We start from the raw sequence: 17472 nt of genomic DNA on the forward strand, positions 1-17472 counted from the left end.
AACAGTGAGGAAAACAAACTTGCAGAGCTGTTAATGTGCCACATTAAAAAGTTAATAATACCATCCAGCACCTGCGGCAAGCCGCACGAATTAAGAGCAACGACAATGTAATCCAGCAAATAGAAGAGTCGTGTAATTAACACTCATAAAATGACCGAGCAACGGCTCTTTGGTGTGCCTGTGTATACAAACATGCAGGTACACAGGAACTTCAAAAAAACCAGACCAAGAAGCAGCTGTGTGGGGTTTAATAACATCTCAGCTGCACTGAGGGGGTGGACAATTCTTCTCATCTTCATATTGTGCTCTCTCCTGGAAATGGATTTCAGAATACCCTGAGAAGCAAATAAGGCAGGGACATATGTTAGATCTATTGTCTCTCTGATTAGGAAGGTGTGCGCCACATTTAGAGCAGAGTATTCGTGGAGGTGATGGTTCAAGAGGCCACCAACTAAAATTCTGACAACACCCCCAACCTGGTGCCTTCCAGATGTTTCCCCTTTGAAACCCCTTATTATTTACCTACTAGTCAATGCGAGGCTAATCATCATCTCCGGTTGGAAAGATGCTTCATTTATCATTAGGGAAAGATGAAAAACTTATGCACCACCTCAAAGTCCTCAGGGATGTTGCCAAGCCAGAAGACTTTGCTGCATATAGGGAGGGGCCGTAGATCAGTGGCAGAGCATCTGCCTTATATGCAGAAGGTCCCCAAATTTTTTTTCACATGTGGTGGACTTGTAGTAAGGTAAAAGCTTACTGGGAAATGATATATAATGAGATAAAGAAAATGGTTAAAAATACATTTGTGAAAAAACCAGAGGCATTTCTGTTAGGTATAGCAGGGAATGAGATCCCAAAGAGAGATATAAAACTGTTTATGTATGCGACAACAGCAGCAAGAACTCTTTTAGTCCAAAAATGGAAGCAACAGGAAATTCCATCGCTAGAAGAGTGGCAGACAAAGATGATGGATTATGCAGAATTGGCAAGGCTGACTGGGAAAACCCAAAACCAGCGTGATCAAGCTTTCCAAAAAGACTGGAGTAAATTTGTACAATATCTGAAGGAAAATTGTAAACAATTAACAACACTAGCATGGTTGTTGTAAGGAAACTTGCAATGTTAAGGATTTGTACCTTTTTATATTTATTTAAAAATTTGTGATTAATGGGAAATGGGAAAATGTATAACGTAAATGGGAAAATGTATAAATGCTATGAAGTAATAATGAATTATGGAAACCATGAGAAGGTAGGGAGGGAAGGCAAAGCTCGATTGAGCAAATATGTAATAAGTATAATAAGGATTTGTTTAAATGTGATAAAATGGAAACTTAATAAATAATATATATATATATATATATAAAGGTAAAAGTAAAGGGACCCCTGACCATTAGGTCCAGTTGTGGCCAACTCTGGGGTTGCAGCGCTCATCTTGCTTTATTAGCTGAGGAGCCGGCATACTGCTTCTGGGTCATGTGGCCAGCATGACTAAGCCGCTTCTGGCGAACCAGAGCAGCGCATGGAAACGCCGTTTACCTTCCTGCCAGAGTGGTACCTATTTATCTACTTGTACTTTGACATGCTTTCGAACTGCTAGGTGGGCAGGAGCTGGGACCGAGCAACGGGAGCTCACCCTGTCGCGGGGATTCGAACCGCCGACCTTCTGATTGGCAAGTCCTAGGCTCTGTGGTCTGGACCATAAAGAAGGCTGATCGCTGAAGAATTGACGCTTTTGGTGCTGGAGGAGACTCTTGAGAGTCCCATGGACTGCAAGAAGATCAAACACATCCATTCTTAAGGAAATCAGCCCTGAGTGCTCACTGGAAGGACAGATCCTGAAGCTGAGGCTCCAATACTTTGGCCACCTCATGAGAAGAGAAGACTCCCTGGAAAAGACCCTGATGTTGGGAAAGATGGAGGGCACAAGGAGAAGGGGACGACAGAGGACGAGATGGTTAGACAGTGTTCTCGAAGCTACAAACATGAATCTGACCAAACTGTGGGTAGCAGTGGAAGACAGGAGTGCCTGGCGTGCTCTGGTCCATGGGGTCACGAAGAGTCGGACACGACTGAACGACTAAACAACAACAACAGGCTCTGTGGTTTAACCCACAGCGCCACCCACGTCCCATATATATATATATATATATATATATATATGCAGAAGGTCCCAAGTTCCGTCCTCAATGGCATCTCCCGGTAGGGCTAGGAGAGAGCCTTGCCTGAAACTCTGGAGAGCCACTGCAGTCAGTGGAGACAATACTGAGCTTGGAGGACTGATGGTTTTGACTCCTTATAGGAAGCTTCTTTTGTTCCTTCCTGTACAACATCTCAGACCTTTAATTTTGCCTAAAAGTGAGTTTATTGGAGAGGCATGTAATTTCTTTTTGATGTCCTTGTCCACTTGGCTTCTCTCCTTGGCCTGAACAGACTTTCATCCTCCTGTTGTTTTCTGTATAATTTTCCTTTGTCCTTGTCATCTTGCCCTTGCCTCTGACCTGCTTTTCTTTTGTTCACAGCCTTGATCTTTTCTTTGATCTTCCTTTTCAAATGGCTCATTCAGCGACTTGATGTATGTCAACTGCTGTTCATGTTTTTGTACCTGTTTTTCACTTAATCTTTTTTTTTTAAAAAAACAACAAATAAAAAAGAAGTCCTGACTAGAGGTCGACTTCAGCATGCAAGTCACAGCAATGTGTGGCTCACAGAGGTGCAGTTGTCAATTGCCTCCACCCCTCAGGTGTCTATTTTGCCTCTTCCCTCAACCAGAGTTTTGCAGAGTTTTGCATCAGGTCTGGTTAGCAGAGCATGGAGTTGCAGTAAAGACAACATAAGGTAAAGGTACCCCTGCCCGTACGGGCCAGTCTTGCCAGACTCTAGGGTTGTGCGCTCATCTCACTCTAGAGGCCGGGAGCCAGCGTTGTCCGCAGACACTTCCGGGTCACATGGCCAGCGTGATAAGCTGCATCTGGCGAGCCAGCGCAGCACATGGAATGCCGTTTACCTTCCCGCTGATAAGCGGTCCCTATTTATCTACTTGCACCTGGAGGTGCTTTCGAACTGTTAGGTTGGCAGGCGCTGGGACCGAACGACGGGAGCGCACCCCGCCGCGGGGATTCGAACCGCCGACCATACGATCGGCAAGTCCTAGGCGCTGAGGTTTTACCCATAGCGCCACCCGCGTCCCTTAAGACAACATAGTTTACTCATTTATTTTCAGCCAGGGAGGCTTACAACCTCTGCCCTCAGGCTTACAGCCTTAAAAAAGAAGAAGAAAAAGGCACAAAGGGAAAAAGGGACAGGGAGGGAAGAGGAGAGCAAGCAAACTCAGACATCCATCCCTATTGCTATCTGGTTCTTTTAATAGGCTTTGGTGGGCCTGCAAGAAATAACCTGATAACCTGTGATGTAGCTAGTAGTTGTTGCCCAAGCATGTTGGGATGGGGGCACAGAGGGAAGCCTTTAGAGGCCCAGGTGGCATCTGCTGGCTTCTTGTCAGGCCAGTGTGACAGTTAAGGTCCACAGGGGACCAGCGAATGCCATCACCTCCAGAACAGAGGGTCCTCTTCCTTCTTTCTAACATAGTTTTTGAAACCAAGGGCCTGGTGAGGGAGGACCCCACCCTCTAGCACAGTTCGCAACAGCAGGAGTGAGTGGTCCAGTCAGCATGGAGAGTGGTGAAGGTTGATGTAAGTTGTAGTTCAACCACATCTGGATGGCCATGAGACCATCACAATCCTGCCTCAAAACCTCCTGTCATTCAGGAAAAGAGGGCAGGTCCCAGGGACACCTCCAGATTAATGTCAATCCATCTAATATTTATTTGGCACCTTGTAGACCTAACAAATGTATTGCCGCATTAGCTTTTATGGCTGATAGCTCACATTGTCAAATTCATGAAGTGTTCTTCTTGGATATAAAAATATACCCAGTGAATGTAGGGCAAAAGGTTAAGGAAATCCAAGTCGCCCCGTTTCAAAAGGTGGAAACGTTTTGCAGAGAAATGTCTCAGACATTCTTTCCAGCTCCTTTTGTTGCTTTTGTGCTCCTGATCCCACTATTGTTTCTCTTTGCCTGCGTGTGGGTGTGCAGGCATGTGTGCACATATATATCTGCAAATCAAGGCCAATGTTTCACGCACCTGAAGAAGCTGCCTCTAGTGCATATATGTTTCTGCCACAATAGGAACAAAGGAAGCTGCCTTATACAGAGTTAGACCAATCCTCCATCAAGCTCAGTATTGTCCATTCTGACTGGCAGTGGCTCTCCAGGGTTTTAGGCAGGGTTCTCTCCCAGCCCCAAGAGGGATTGAACCTGGGACCTTCTGTATGCAAAGCAAATGCTCTACCAGTGAGCTATGACCCTTCCCACAAATGTGTCCAGTCTGTAAGCCACAAAACCCTTTGTGGGTTTTGCTGCAACAGGCCCATGCCTCTAGGATTTGCCACATGCCAAAATTTCTGCCTCCAAGAAACTGAAAGTATTCCGAGGATTTTTTTCTCCAGCCTTCCTTTGGGCAAGAAGCCACTAAACTCACCAGCTGTCATCTCGGTCTCCCTGTCCCTCTTCTGTCCCTGTTCTGCCCCCTCTTTTCCCTACCTTGTATTGATTTGATGTATTAAGCCTTTCAATTATTTTGCTGTTTGAAGCCCAAGTCAATAAACTCTAAAGCTATCCAGCGGGATGACCTTTTCCAGGGGCCTTTGCCTTCAGTGGAAGAAAACTGCATTTCTATTGACCAGTGTGCAGCCTTCAAATATCATTCTGCGACCTGTCTCCCTGGTTTGTGAAATATTTGCCCTAAAGGGGAGGGAAGCAAAGGGCTGCTACCTGCCAGCCCTTTCCTCCCCACTTGAGCCACAGAAATAAAATTGCCACCTTTTATTCCAAACAGAGCACCTCTTCTTGAGGCCAGACAGTCTCTTGGCTCTGTGAGAATGGGAGAACAATATCAGTCTACCTTACGGGGGTGTTGTAAGACAGGATGGGGAACAAGAAGTCATGGGGGCCAAATACGCCTCTAATCAGCTTTGTGGGGGCTCTCACTAGGCCACACCCTTCCTTGGGCCACACCTCTCACTGGCTCCTTCTTTGTTGCACAACTCCTCAAGCACTTTTGTTTGGCTGAGATGAGCCATTGACCTGTCTGTGATGAGGCCTTTTGTTGCTGGGATGGATGGAGGTCTGAATATGTGTGGAAAACTGACTTTTGTGTGACTGAAATGTGACTCCCTAGTGATTCTTCCACCACATCCAAGGTCTTGCCGAGATTATGCAGGCACTTGTTTGACTGTGGGGTGGAGTGGGGGGCATGGATAGGTGAATATATCAGCTCCTGGGCTGGTATACTCCACTGCCCCATTCCAAGTGCGTGCCCAGAGAAGGAGGAGTTTGGGGATATGATGGTTCTAACGCCTTCCCTGACCCACCCTGATATCACCTGGGATGATGTCACCATATTTCAAGGCAAATCTATCAAATTTGCATTTTCCGAAACAATGCAAACTGAAATCCAGACATTCTTCAAAATTCACACATACCCAAATATTGTGGTGCACTTCTCCAACCAACCAATGTTTCCAAAAGTGCATATATTACAGAAAAGTGTGCCTAAAAGTTAATACACACCAGGCACATTTAAAAATTGAGTATCACAAACAGGGGCAGAAATATGCAGAACTGAATTTAAGTTTGGAAAAATGAGAAAACAGAGAGAAGTGAAATGGACCGATCCTTCCATCCCCATGTGATGTTCTGATGTACACAGTATGCAAACAGTATTTTGCAAATATTAGGGTTTTTTACGACAAACTAGTGTGAGACATTATGTATTGTGTTAGGTGTGTAGGTAATTCCATTATGTGAATTGGGGTAATTGGATGGGCGCAGGAGAAAGTGTGCTTGGAAGCTTGGAAGTGAATGGTGATTGGATGAGAGTTTTGGAAGGGGGTTTGAACACTGATGGGGGTGGAAGTTGGATGTGTGAGAGGGTGTTTGGAGGGTTGTGGCAGGGTTAGTGAGACAGAATAGGGTCAGTGTTGTTCTTGGTTATGGTTTAGGGATAAATGGTGAGGGAGGAATTAGCTTAGGTCAGTGGCTTTCAACCAGTGTGCCGTGGCACCCTGGGGTACCTTGAATTATGGTCAGGGGTGCTGTGGGCAACACTGGACTCTGTCCCTCTTTCCTTCCCTCCTTCCTCTTATGCCCTCTCATGTCTCTGCCTCCCAAAGGCTTGTGAGCTTCTTTTTTTGCAGCAGGCCCTGGCTACAAGCTCTTCAGGTGAATGGTGCCTCTGGGGCTGGTCAGGGGGTGCTGGTTGCCAGGAGCTGAGGTGCCCTTGGTGTAAGCAAGCAAGTGGGTGAAGGAGCCCAGCCAGCCAGTTCACCAGCCCTTGCTGTTGGGAATGGACAGACTAGTGGGAGCCTGGGCAGGCAGGCAGGCAGGTGCTGCACTGGCATTTATTTTGCTTGCTGTGTGCAAGGCCTGCCTGGGAGCTGAGTGCCCAGTGCTGAAGGGGAGCATTTCCACCATGCAGGCCCAGTGGCGCCTGCTGCCGCCACTGCTGTCTCCCAAGGTAAGGTGCTGGCCTAACGTTCACCTTTGGCCAGTCTCCATTGGGCCACTAAGGCTGGGGGTATCCTCTTCCCAGGCCCTTGTGGGGCACCTCTCCTTGGGGTGTGTGTGCAGCTCAGATCAGGAGCAGCAGCAGTGGCTGCCCAGAGGACTCCCAAGGAGGGGGGATAGGAGAGGAGGCTGAGGAAACCCTCCACAAAGGTGTTCAAAAAAGGGTGAGAAGCTGCCTGTACATAACTGAAAGTACATACTTCTCTGCACTGAATTATCATAAAACCTTTCATTCCTTTTGTTACCAATGAAATCCCCAGCTCCTCACGGGACACTGTGGAACGACACTTTTGTTTGATCTAGTCTTGTTGTATGGCATTACTTTAAACCTTGATTCAAATGAATCAAATTATTCTTTAATGCTATCTCTGTACTTTGGAGAGGGGCTGGGTTGGAAATAACTGTTATTGTTGTTTTCTTAATTTTGTTATACTTGAAAATCAATAGTTTTTTAAGAGTAAAATTTAAAAAATGTTGCCTTGTACACATGTGCCACCAGACTAGCTATGCTAGAGGTGAGAATCATTCAGCTACTTGGTATCTGCAGTGGCAGCAGACAGAGAGAGTTTAAAAGACCAAGCGGCAACTGAGATGAGGGCTGCACACCTTAGAGAAGCCTTTCTCAAGCTGTGGGTCCCCAAATGTTGTTGAACTACAACTCCCATCACCCCTAGCTAGCAAGTCCAGAGCTCAGGGATGATGGGAGTTGTAGTCCAACAACATCTGGGGACCCACATGTTGAGAACCACTGCCTTAGAGAAAGAGGTGAGTTGTTACACAGAAGCTGAGGTGGATCTGAGGGTGGGGCCAGAGAACCACATAGCTGAGGGGGACAGTGGGTGTGACACCCTATTTTTCAATCAGAGAAAGAGTGGGCCACACTGTCCTAATGGTATTATAGGAAGCATTATATTATTATCTATTAATTACATTTTTATCCCAACTTTCCTCCAAGAAGCTCAAGGTGGCATACAATCTTCTCCCTGCTCTCCATTTTATCCTAATCCCTGTGAGGTAGGTTAGTCTGAGGCTGTGACTGGCCCCAAGGTTACTCATGGATGAATGGAGATTTGAATCCAGGCCTCCCATATGCTAGTCCAACACTCTGGCAGTCTGACTAATAGCTTTTATTAATAGCCGCACAACAGGCAGAAATTCATCTGGCATGGCTTCTCTTTGCACTGGGATGTGCTGAGGGGAAATGCTTTAATCAGATGAACCCCCCACATGATTGGAGACAATGTGCCATTATGATTGCTGGATGTTGGGGGCAGACAATGGTAAATAGCAACTGCATCTTGTGACATTCCCAGAAGCATCCTGGCTGGATCCTGCTGGACCAGATGGGTCCTTGGTCTGATGTAGCCCAGCAATTCTTCTAATTTATATTATATCATTTATTAAACTTATATCTCACACTTTCCTCCAAAGGACCATAAGATGGAAAACATGTGAATGCTAGAACAATACAATTAAAATGGCTAGAAAGCAGCTAGTAACAATCTTCTAAAAACAGTTAAAAACTCCTAAAAGCAACCACCTACTCTCAGACTAATAATTTCAGGAATGCTAGGGACAGAACTTTCAACCATCAAATGCCTGGGTAAATGCGAATAATATTAAATTTCTCCTAAAAGATAATAGTGAGGAGACAGTCATTTTTCTGCGACATTACTCACTGGTATGGAATATTTTCACCTCTCCTCTTTTTCTGCTTCCTATGGCAGCCATTTTGTGCTGGTACCCATAGCCCCTTTACAGGAATCAAACAGCCATGTGGGGATGATGAAGCAATTAATTTTGTTCAAATTTTAATGCAAAACTACCTAATTCACACTTTCCAAATAGATAAGGGAACTGAAACACAACTGCCTTTTGAAATGCAAATTTCTCTGAATAGCGAATGCATATGTTAGTGAAAATGATGTACAAAACTGCATTGTGTTAGGGAAAGCTACATGAATTTCCAGACTTAATAAAAGAGAAAAATCTGTCCATGTCTAATAGTTTCCCAATAGATCTGCACATCAGATGATCTTGAAATGATATTCAGCAAAAAGATGAACGTTCACAGGCTATGTGGTGAATATTTGACAAGGGAATAATTTGCAAGATGTTGTTGTTGTTATTATTATTATTAATAATAATTTTCCCATAATACAGTAAAATTGCAACTACAGAAGATACAAATCAAATAAGTAAAATATGAAGTCCTCTCGTAAAAGTAATTCTTGGCCCTTAGCATCCACAGAGCACAATAGCTCCTCCCAGCTCTCACCTGGGATCTTTCCTTTCTCCTCCCAGCCGCTCATCCTGGGATACCAAATTTTCCCTTTCTCTCACCCAGAGTCCTCAATCAACCCTCTATCTCCCCTATGAGTTTACAATCTCTGGACCATAATAAAGGCCCAGACATAGGATTGCAAAGAAATAAGAGAAAGGAGAAAAACAAAGAATTGATCCACTTTGTCAGTTTTTGACGAAAGCTGAAGTCCAGTTTCACAGTCCTCCTGTTTTGCAAACAGCTTCTGCTTTTTGATTTTGGGTCACCAAGGACTGAGAAAGGAGGGGGGGGGGGAGGGAGGGACAGAGCTCATGCTGAAGTCACTGTCAGACTCCTGAAGATGCCCAGATGCTCCTGCATGTCACTATCGATCGCCCTGTCCCCGACAGTTTGCTCCAGTGGAATCTCAGTCCCACACCACTAATTGAGGGAGACAGGCCTGTTTTTTCATTGCCAGTTCAGTTTATTGGCGCCATCAATTGTGGAAGGCTGCAGATGGGGAACGGCAGGAGAAGAGGGCTCTGCATGGGTCCCGTCAGTGCAGTCAATTTGCATCCCAGCCCAGCCAATGGGATGCTAGAAAGCAACCAAAGCAGTGGCCCCAAGAGACTCTGAGCCACCTTTGGCTGAGAGGACGGTCTGTTGATTGTGGTTTTTACCAAATGTGAATGACTTTGTTAAGAGGAGAGAGGTCACTTGGGCAGTTCACAAAGGGAACAGTAAGGACGGCCCTACCATTAGGCTGAGGGAGGAAACCACCTCAGGGGATTATTCCTCCTGAAACCCCCAGCCATTGCCTCTCCTGGTCCCTCTAATCTGTCCCACGGCCTCACGTGTGGCAGAGGATGCTGCCCTGAATCCAACTGCTAGTTTAGTTGTCTTCCGTATGTGCAACGGGGAGGGACTGCCATTTTGCCTTTCGTCTCTGGCAGCAAATTGTCTTGCGCCAGCCTTGAAGGTGAAGTTACTGGTGGATGCACCATGGTAACAGAGGAAGGAGAGATTGGAAGGATAAGACTATCAATGGCAGCTTGCTATTGTGCCTGTGTTCTACCTTCAGTATCAGAGGCAGTATGTCTCTGTACACTCTGTTGCTGGGGAACACAAGCGAGGAGAGGGCTGTTTTGATCATGTCCTGCTTTCAGGTTTCTCAGCGGCACATCTGGCTGTCCATTATGAGAACAGGATGCTGGACCTGATGCAGGAGTCAGTCTCCTCTTATGTTCCTAGGAAAGGGCAAAATCCCTGCCTTTTGGCACTGAGAAGGGGGCAGTGGAGGTGGGGTCGCCTTGTGCAAGTTCACAGCTGCTTGAATTGATGGATGGATGAATGGGTGCTAATGTCAGCAGCTGCACCCATAGCAGAGCAATACTTTCAGCAAGCATCTACTTGCACAGCACTGAAGTGCCCTCAATTCCTCACTCCCATGCCATGAAGGCAGGGGTGCTCCTGCCCTCACTTTTGGGTGCAGGTTTGGCATAGAGAATTGCCTCAGTTGCCCCCACTAGCTAACAGTCCCATCAGAGCTCTGGACATCAATTGGGCACTCCTGAGGAAACCCCCTTTTTTCTCTCCAAATGCATTTCTTTCCAAATGCAATTTTGTGAGTGCTTGGGCACCTAGGGCCCCAGGGAGTTGGCACCCATGGTGGGTGCTATGTATAAAGCGGCAGACATTCTGGACTCACAGCTGTCCATGGAGGCGCAGGTCAATTCTGTGTCCAGGGCAGCTGTTTATCAGCTCCATCTGGTACGCAGGCTGAGACCCTACCTGCCCGCAGACTGTCTTGCCAGAGTTGGTGCATGCTCTGGTTATCTCCCGCTTGGACTACTGCAATGCGCTCTACGTGGGGCTACCTTTGAAGGTGACCCGGAAACTACAACTAATCCAGAATGTGGCAGCTAGAGTGGTGACTGGGAGCAGCCGCCGAGACCATATAACACCGGTCTTGAAAGACCTACACTGGCTCCCAGTACGTTTCCGAACACAATTCAAAGTGTTTGTGCTGACCTTAAAGCCCTAAATAGCCTCAGTCCTCTATACCTGAAGGAGCGTCTTCACCTCCATCGTTCTGCCCGGACACTGAGGTCCAGCGCCGAGGGCCTTCTGGCGGTTCCCTCACTGCGAGAAGCCAAGTTACAGGGAACCAGGCAGAGGGCCTTTTTGGTAGTGGCGCCCGTCCTGTGGAATGCCCTCCCACAAGATGTCAAAGAGAAAAATAACTACCAAACTTTTGGAAGACATCTGAAGGCAGCCCTGTTTAGGGAAGCTTTTAATGTTTAATAGGTTATTGTATTTTAGTGTTTTGTTGGAAGCCGCCCAGAGTGGCTGGGGAAACCCAGCCAGATGAGCAGGGTATAAATAATAAATTATTATTTTATTATTATTATTATTATTATCTGCAAAATATCAACATTGTTTCTCCCTTTCTAACACACCCAAATAAACCCACCAAGCAAGGTCTCAGGCAAACAAGACCCGACAAAGTACTGTTTTGAATGCTAGGACTTGGTGGCTGTAATGTTCACTTGTGGGTGGGTGGCAGGAGTGCCAACTTGGCCCTGCAACTGTGGGTGCCTGGGGGCATGGGTGCCATGCAGTGTGCATGTCCCTGGCACTGAAATCTGTGGGTGCCCAGGCCCTGCATGGGGAATTTTGTGAATACTCGGGCACCCAGGGCCCCAGGGAGTTGGCATCTATGTATAAAGTGGCAGACACACACTCTGAGAGTGCAGAGAAACAAAGAACACTCATTTTTGCTCTGATGCCAGGCAAACAGCTCTAGGAATCTACTAAATCAATCAGTTAAAGCAAGAAACAAAAACACCAGATACTGATGCACCACAAAATGCAACTCCCTGCCCCATCTCATTACTTTGTTGTTTGTGATGGAGTGTTCTGTTTTGCAAATGGCCCAGAGCTACAATCACACACACACACACACACAGACAGAGAGAGAGAGAGAGAGAGAGAATGGAGGAGGTGTGTATGTCTGGCTAGAAGCAGCCACTTGCTACTGCATTCAGCTGGCCTCTCTGTGCTGTTGCTTATCTTTCCATTTGTGCCATTCCCAAGCCTGTGATGGGTGCTTCAATTGGGTTGCCAGTAGCAGTTTATTAGAAGCTTCATTCCCCCTGCCCATGGGTTATACTCTTGCATTGAAGGGAGAGTGAGATAAATACATCTTTGTCTTTCTGCATTAACTCAGCAAAAAAGAGAGCTGATGATTCAACCTTTAACCTCCAACCAGTTTTCTGGAGTGAAAAACTTACCCCAGGCACACCTTTCATTATGCAGGTTACACACAAGTAGACCTACAGGGTAGTCCTCCATTGTGAAGTTTACACACAAGGCAGTCCCAAATTGCCACCTGTACGACACCCCCAAATTTCAGCCTTAATGTTGTCATTCTGGAAATGAAAAACCACATGTGAAATAAAATACCCCAGAATTGCATTGGATTTTGCCAATGGGGTGTTTAGAATCATAGAATCATAGAGTTGGAAGAGACCACAAGGGCCATTGAGTCCAACCCCCTGCCAAGCAGGAAACACCATCAGAGCACTCCTGACATATGGTTGTCAAGCCTCTGCTTAAAGACCTCCAAAGAAGGAGACTCCACCACACTCCTTGGCAGCAAATTCCACTGTCGAGCAGCTCTTAATGTCAGGAAGTTCTTCCTAATGTTTAGGTGGAATCTTCTTTCTTGTAGTTTGGATCCATTGCTCCGTGTCCGCTTCTCTGGAGCAGCAGAAAACAACCTTTCTCCCTCCTCTATGTGACATCCTTTTATATATTTGAACATGGCTATCATATCACCCCTTAACCTCCTCTTCTCCAGGCTAAACATGCCCAGCTCCCTTAACCGTTCCTCATAAGGCATCGTTTCCAGGCCTTTGACCATTTTGGTTGCCTTCCTCTGGACACGTTCCAGTTTGTCAGTGTCCTTCTTGAACTGTGGTGCCCAGAACTGGACACAGTACTCCAGGTGAGGTCTGACCAGAGCAGAATACAGTGGCACTATTACTTCCCTTGATCTAGATGCTATACTCCTATTGATGCAGCCCAGAATTGCATTGTCTTTTTTAGCTGCCGTGTCACACTGTTGTTTATTACCCCAGCCCCTGTTAGTGGATTGGGATACTAATGCTGCATCATTTTTCCATAGACAAATGGTCAGGGAAAGGTCAAGAAACTGTGTGTGGTGTGTAAATAGACAGAACACAGATCTGATGGACTGTATTTGGGTTGCTGAATGTCTGTGTGAACATAGCTGGAGAAAAAGGAAATTAAAAAGAAGAGAATTTAGCCTGTAGGGTTTCAGTACAACTAGACCTTATTGAGTTATACTCACTATGCACACAGGAGGGGCACCAGGTTGTGGAAAGCTGGCATTCTCTGACTCTGTCTTCATCATTACAAACTGGTGTAATCTGGCTATGAAACATGATGGACTGTATTGTGAGATGGCGAATGCACTCAGATTCCTTGTGGTTTCCTTTCCCCCCAGTTCCCAGAATTTATTCCCAGGAAATAGAGGACTAGTGGAAGAGATAAATTAGAATTATTTTTAATAAAATGGAGATCATTTTTAATCACGTTTAAGTTATTTTTCTTTAGCCAGCTTGCATGGTGTAGATGTCCCTGAAAAATGGGGGACTTTCATCTCTTGCCGCACAGAAATTAATTCCGACCTGTCAGCCGTGGTGTTTAATGTAGATAATAACTATTAGTTCTATGCCAGACAGTCTACTCCATTCCATAGCTCTCCCCTCTCCCACTGCAGCCGCCACAGTCTGTTAACCCTCTACCAGGAACTAAAATTCTTCAGAGGTAGAAATGATTGGGTCTCTCTGTGTGGCAATGATGATGCATGGAAAGTACATTGTTATATATTATAAATGAAACAGATTTCCACTCCCTAATCTGTAACAAAAATTCTTGGAATCCTGGCCCTTTGACCTGGAAGTACTTGCCTTCTAATCCTCTGTGTGTGTGTGTGTTTGTTTGTTTGTTAAAAAGGGAAGTGACTGGTTACTTCCAAAGCAGGGGTGTTTCACATTGGTGAGGAAGCTAAATTTTAAAGGCAGTGCTAATCTCCCGCCCTAAGTATTCCAGAATGGTGCTAAGGGCCTGTTGGCACTGAACCCTGTATTCTTTGATGGGACAATGCCCTTCTGCAGAGCATGAAGAGAGGCGATGGAGTTCGGATGCCGACAGATAAGGGCCCAGATGGAAGCAATCTCTCTCCCCTCCTGCAAAACTCCTTTCTGGCTTTCTGTGTTCCAACCTGTGGGAGCTGCTGTGAGCACATGGCTCAGCATTGTAATAGAGTCATTACAGAGCTGATAGAATTCCAAAGCATGGATGGCCTGAGGTGGAAGGAGCTGGAGCATGAAACAGCAGCTCCTCCAGCTGCCTTGCCTGTATTCTTTGGGGATCTAGCATTTGTGACAGCAAAAAAAAGGGCAACGGCAATAGCAGTGTAGGGGTGTGTGTGTGCTGCACCGACCCCACTATCCAGTGCGCAGACTGCAACTTTCAGAAACAAATGGATGGCATCCATCTGAAATGGGTTGGGAACACATTCCCATCCAAGCAGCAATCTCTTTTCACTTTTTCTATCTATCCTGGTCCAGTCAGTTCAGGGAGTAGGTTGAGTCCATAGAGCTGGGGATTACTAAGGAGTTGATGGCTCCATTGATGGAAGGACAAGTTGCTGGACCTGGGAGGTAGGAAGGCTTGCTGGGCAGCAAGGAGAAATGCCACCCCCAAGGCCTAAGGGTGACACACGTGACTGCCTCCTCCCAGGCTTTGAAACTGGGCAAGTGTGCACTCCTGAACAAGAAATAGAGAAATGCATATATAATAGGAGAAAGTGCATACAAAAATGCATTATATGTCATAAAATTGCTTGCAAGAAGTGTTGTGTGAGGAGCAAAATTGCATAAAAAACATGTATGTGCAATAGGGGAAATGTGCACTGCCTTTGAAAAATATTTATATTGTAAACTGTTGTGGAAATGTGACAAACTGAATTTAAGCTTGGAAAAAATGAGAAACTAAAATTGACATATTTGCCCATCCCTTTTTGAGGCAGATGCACATAGAGCAAGTCAGAAAATGAGGAAAGCAATCAAACAGAGGCATGCTAGCAATTTAAATGGGAATACTATTTTGCAAGATCTTTTGCATTCCTGATGAAAAGCTAAAGGCTGCAGTTCAGCTGGCTGACAATTTTTTTTGTTAAAGCTCAGTGTGTCTTACCAGTTGAACTTTTTCACCCAGAAGGAAGGACCACTTATTCCCAGGAAACAATGCATAACATTGCAGCCATTTTGATTCTAGTAAACTGGGTGTTGTGCCCTGTACTGCTGCTGTTTGGTATGGGTACCAACACAGCTGCTTTTCTAGACTGTCCTTGTGGGCAGAGATATGGGACTTGACATGATGAGTTCCAGCACTTCAGCACTTCAGGATTTACCACTGTGCCCCTGAGATTCTGAAGGGAGCCATGTTGAAGCAGCAGATCCAAAGGTTGCATATTTAGAGATTGGAACTGAGGAGCCAGGACCATGGACAGCTCTTGCATGGCAATGTAATTGCTAGTCTAGCTTTGATCAACATATTCTGCACCATTTCTTTCTAGGGTAAAGAGGGGCTTATTGTATAAACAGGAGCTTTTTACAAGTTGAGCGTATGCAGTCAGAAATAGAAGTTTACTCCCAAGAAAGTATACATAGTATTGCAATTATGGTAATCCTTGTAAATTAGGTATTATGCTGTGTATTAAGCCCCCTTTCATAACGGAGCCACACGGCTGGGCTGGCTGCATTTTTGGACTCATGACTTGCGGGGGGGGGGGGCTGTCGTTATGAGTTTCTGTACTTCAAAATTTATCACTATATCACTGGTAGAACTGCTGCAGCTCAATGGGCCAATGAGCTTTTTACAGATTTTTATGCAGGAGTGACACAGCCAGCCAGAACATACTTCTTCCCCTCTCCTCCAAAACCAATATTTTTCCTAGTGCCACCACTGACAATTCAGAAAACACTTTCAGGCATTCAGACCTGAAACCAAATTTGGAGCTGCAATGACAGTTGAGACCTATTTGTGAGATCTGAAAGGCCTTTCCCGGCATACGCTGGGAGCTATGATAGTCCTTGGAGGTGCTTCAAGGCTGCCCTTTGCCAGAATGTCGTTTTTCACTTCCTAACAATGCACAATAAAACAGTTCCAGAGTTTACAGGTAAAAAAAATATAAAAATCTGTGGAGGGCTGTGTAAAATGCTTTGCCATTAATTTCCAGTTACACAGCAGCAAGCGTAATTCAAGCCAGCCCGACAGCTCAGGAGCACCAAAGTTGTATTAGTCAGAGAGGGATGAAACTGGCTCCTGAGAGAAACAAGGCTTCCCAAAGGGGTCCAAGCTGTCTCCCAGCTTTGATATATACTAAGCAACCAAGTGGGCTTTATGAAGTGAGAGATGACACTCAGGTAGAGTCATGTCAATAGCCTATGCCATTCACATGTTCCACAAATCAGCCACAGTTGCAACAGTTGTTCTCCAACTCCATTTTCTGCCTCTGAAAATGTAGGCTCCATAGCCATAATGATAATCAGATATAGAGAACATTGGGATGCTCAGGAATTCAAGGGACTCCAAAATCAACAAACCTGGAGAGGCTCTGAGCCTTCAATTGTCTTACAGCTTGCCTTTGAATACTGAATGGCTGTGGAAGGGGAGAGGAGAAGGGGGGAATTCATTTTTGTTACAAAGGAGCAAGTGTAATGGATTACATGGCAGCTGATGAACTATAAGCATGCTTTTTTGTCATTTTTGAATCTGGAAAAATTGTTTCATACTTTGAAACAAATGATTGAATTACTAGGATCAATGTTAGTCAGGGTTTTGAAAAAGAAGAAAGCAAACCAAGCTATGGATTGCTGCAATGCTAAGTTTGACTTGAGGAGGCCCTTGGTTAAGATGAAAGGAACCTGGGAGTCTTTCTTTGAATTAAGGACAGCATATTGTTGCAGGTTGGGGGGGAGGGTCAATCTGCATGATGCTCTGAGTCCCTTCCATTTTTGGGTGTTCCTGTATCTGTGGGGGGTAGGATATATGAGAGCAAGCTTGCCAATCCAGTCCCTTTGTATGGTGTCCAACAGTACCCAAATGTAGACCAAAACCTGTTACTTCATCTCATGCACTGTCATGTCAGATTGGTGGTCCGCCATCTTGATTCAAAATGGTATCCAAAGAACATAGACCAGTGGTTCCCAAATGGTGGTTCATGGACTCCAGGGAAAGCAGGAATCATAGGTAAAGAATCCCTGTCCGATGGTCATCCAACCTCTCTTTCTTTTTTAATTTCTTACATGGTATTCTAAGTTGAATTCCATAGAATTCTATAGTTTTCAAATTATACATATTCTGCACAGATATGCCTGAATGAAGCTTCTGTATCACTGGTGGCCTGTGGACCACAGTTTGGGAACCCCTTTACTAGAGCAAAATATGAATGTGCATAATAACTGACCATTGTGCACATTCACC

At 45.4% G+C, this 17472-nt stretch overlaps 1 long non-coding RNA gene across 1 annotated transcript in view; it reads right to left on the minus strand.

Annotated features, from left to right (window-relative positions):
• Positions 1 to 230: 230 nt before the first annotated feature.
• The window catches only part of LOC310683343, a 34928-nt gene continuing 17686 nt past the window's right edge, over positions 231 to 17472 (minus strand). Inside the window, exon 2 of the long non-coding RNA XR_014514381.1 lies at positions 231 to 335. This is a non-coding gene — a long non-coding RNA (uncharacterized lncRNA). The remainder of the gene's footprint in view (positions 336 to 17472) is intronic.

This window comes from Podarcis tiliguerta, assembly GCF_965153285.1.
Source record: "Podarcis tiliguerta genome assembly, chromosome: 8".
Classification (NCBI taxonomy): domain Eukaryota; kingdom Metazoa; phylum Chordata; class Lepidosauria; order Squamata; family Lacertidae; genus Podarcis; species Podarcis tiliguerta.